This window comes from Alligator sinensis, unplaced genomic scaffold (assembly GCF_000455745.1).
Source record: "Alligator sinensis unplaced genomic scaffold, ASM45574v1 scaffold2677_1, whole genome shotgun sequence".
NCBI lineage: Eukaryota > Metazoa > Chordata > Crocodylia > Alligatoridae > Alligator > Alligator sinensis.
The window spans coordinates 1,210-4,591 of record NW_005844493.1 but is presented as its reverse complement, the minus strand read 5'-3'; the positions used below and the strand labels follow the sequence as shown (position 1 = coordinate 4,591).

At 52.0% G+C, this 3,382-nt stretch overlaps 2 non-coding genes across 2 annotated transcripts; both read right to left on the bottom strand.

The window, feature by feature from the left end:
- Positions 1 to 2,657: 2,657 nt before the first annotated feature.
- On the bottom strand, positions 2,658 to 2,730 carry TRNAA-UGC. The gene has a single exon. It is a non-coding gene; the product is annotated as a tRNA-Ala (tRNA).
- Positions 2,731 to 2,754: 24 nt separating this feature from the next.
- Positions 2,755 to 2,828, bottom strand: TRNAI-GAU. The gene has a single exon. It is a non-coding gene; the product is annotated as a tRNA-Ile (tRNA).
- Between the last annotated feature and the right edge of the window lie 554 nt (positions 2,829 to 3,382).

Here is a 3,382-nt window from a genome sequence, read left to right as displayed (position 1 = left end):
ATTGCACTATTAGCACGATGTCCGACCGTACCTAGCGTACCTTCGAACTCCTCCGTTACACTTTGGGAGGAGACCGCCCCAGTCAAACTGCCTACCATGCACTGTCCCCGACCCGGATGACGGGCCAAGGTTAGAACCTCAAACAAACCAGGGTGGTATTTCAAGGTTGGCTCCACGGGAACTGGCGTCCCCGCTTCAAAGCCTCCCACCTATCCTACACAGATTGGTTCAAAGTCCAATGCAAAGCTACAGTAAAGGTTCATGGGGTCTTTCCGTCTAGCCGCGGGTAGATTGCATCATCACAAACATTTCAACTTCGCTGAGTCTCGGGAGGAGACAGTGTGGCCATCGTTACGCCATTCGTGCAGGTCGGAACTTACCCGACAAGGAATTTCGCTACCTTAGGACCGTTATAGTTACGGCCGCCGTTTACTGGGACTTCAATCAAGAGCTTGCACCCCATCATTTAATCTTCCAGCACCGGGCAGGCGTCACACCCTATACGTCCACTTTCGTGTTTGCAGAGTGCTGTGTTTTTATTAAACAGTCGCAGCCACCAGTTTATTGCAACCCCGTCACCCTTCTGGCGCAGGCCAGTCAAGCTACCAGGGCGTACCTTATCCCGAAGTTACGGTACCAATTTGCCGAGTTCCTTCTCCCGAGTTCTCTCAAGCGCCTTAGAATACTCATCTCGCCCACCTGTGTCGGTTTGCGGTACGGTCTCGTTAGACTGAAGCTTAGAGGCTTTTCTTGGAACCACTTCCGATTGCTTCGCGGTCATAAGACCACTCGTCACACACCCTTGAATTACGCCCCCGGATTTGCCTAAGGGCCTTCTCTGATGCATAAACCGGGACATCCAACACCCGGACAACCATTCGCGATCCGTCCCCCCATCGCATCTAACGACGGTGCAGGAATATTAACCTGCTTCCCATCAGCTACGCATCTCTGCCTCGCCTTAGGGGCCGACTCACCCTGCTCCGATGAACGTTGAACAGGAAACCTTGGGCTTACGGCGTGCGGGCTTTTCACCCGCATTATCGCTACTCATGTCAGCATTCGCACTTCTGATACCTCCAGCATCCTTTACAAGACACCTTCGCAGGCTTACAGAACGCTCTCCTACCATCTGCATTACTGCAGATCCGCAGCTTCGGTGACTGGCTTAGCCCCGTTACATCTTCCGCGCAGGACGACTCGATCAGTGAGCTATTACGCTTTCTTTAAAGGATGGCTGCTTCTAAGCCAACCTCCTGACTGTTTTAGCCTTCCCACTTCGTTTTCCACTTAGCCAATCTTTGGGACCTTAGCTGGCGGTCTGGGTTGTTTCCCTCTTGACGTCGGACGTTAGCACCCGGCGTCTGTCTCCCAAGCTCGCACTCATCGGTATTCGGAGTTTGCAATGGTTTGGTAAGTCGCGATGACCCCCTAGCCATAACAGTGCTCTACCCCCGATGGTGATACTTGAGGCACTACCTAAATAGTTTTCGGAGAGAACCAGCTATTTCCAAGTTTGTTTAGCCTTTCACCCCTACCCACAGCTCATCCCCTAATTTTTCAACATTAGTGGGTTCGGACCTCCAGTACCTGTTACGGCACCTTCATCCTGGCCATGAGTAGATCACTTGGTTTCGGGTCTACACCCAGCGACTGAATCGCCCTATTCGGACTCGCTTTCGCTACGCCTTGACTCGCTTTCGCTACGCCTTCCCTATACGGTTAAGCTTGCCACTGAATGTAAGTCGCTGACCCATTATACAAAAGGTACGCAGTCACCCCTTGCGAGGCTCCTACTGTTTGTATGCACACGGTTTCAGGATCTATTTCACTCCCCTTCCGGGGTTCTTTTCGCCTTTCCCTCACGGTACTGGTTCACTATCGGTCGATGTCGAGTATTTAGCCTTGGAGGATGGTCCCCCCATGTTCAGACAGGATTTCACGTGTCCCGCCCTACTTGTCGCAAGCCTAGTTCCACACCTCGGATTTCGCCTACGGGACTATCACCCTCTATGGCCGCACTTTCCAGAGCGTTTGACTATCCGTGATGCTAAATCTTGCAGGCTCTTCCCATTTCGCTTGCCACTACTTTGGGAATCTCGGTTGATTTCTGTTCCTGCAGCTACTTAGATGTTTCAGTTCGCCGCGTTCGCTTCGTATTCCTATGTATTCAGAATACGATGACCTAAAAGGCCGGGTTTCCCCATTCGGAAATCTGCGGATCAATGCGTGTTTGCTCGCTCCCCGCAGCTTATCGCAAGCTACTACGTCCTTCATCGCCTGACATCGCCAAGGCATCCACCATGTGCACTTATTCACTTGTCCCTATAACGTTGGCCTCTGGTGCGACTAAACACCAAAGATCGTTATAGCGGTTTGAGTATTGCGTGTGCCGTATCCAAAGCGGTCTTCATTACTTCTTGAGATCACTTCACATACTTATGATTGATACAATCACAACCCACCAGTCGCTGCCAACACGCCACGCCATACCGCACGCGACATACCAGCAACCACTGATAAATCTTTACTACTTCTTCCAGATTGTTAAAGAACAAAAACAGCCAATGGTCTTAAAAAGACCAAACCTAAATCGCATCGCCCTGGCCTGCCGTCACTGTTGCCGGCCGGCGAAGAACTTAGGTTTGGTATTTTGGTGGAGGTTGACGGGATCGAACCGACGACCCCCTGCTTGCAAAGCAGGTGCTCTCCCAGCTGAGCTAAACCCCCGATAGGTACTGCCAGATATGATGGTGGGTCTAGTTGGGCTCGAACCAACGACCCCCGCGTTATCAACACGGTGCTCTAACCAGCTGAGCTACAGACCCGTTCTTGCTGTTCTTTTCTGTATTAACACACCGATAAGTGTGAACGCTTGATTTTGGATGCAGACTCTAGAAAGGAGGTGATCCAGCCGCACCTTCCGATACGGCTAACCCCCAGCCGCCCCTTCCGATACGGCTACCTTGTTACGACTTCACCCCAGTCACGAATCCTACCGTGGTAAGCGCCCTCCTTGCGGTTAGGCTACCTACTTCTGGTAAAACCCGCTCCCATGGTGTGACGGGCGGTGTGTACAAGACCCGGGAACGTATTCACCGCGACATGCTGATCCGCGATTACTAGCGATTCCAACTTCATGGAGTCGAGTTGCAGACTCCAATCCGGACTACGATACACTTTCTGGGATTAGCTCCCCCTCGCGGGTTGGCAGCCCTCTGTATGTACCATTGTATGACGTGTGAAGCCCTACCCATAAGGGCCATGAGGACTTGACGTCATCCCCACCTTCCTCCGGTTTGTCACCGGCAGTCTCATTAGAGTGCCCTTTCGTAGCAACTAATGACAAGGGTTGCGCTCGTTACGGGACTTAACCCAACAT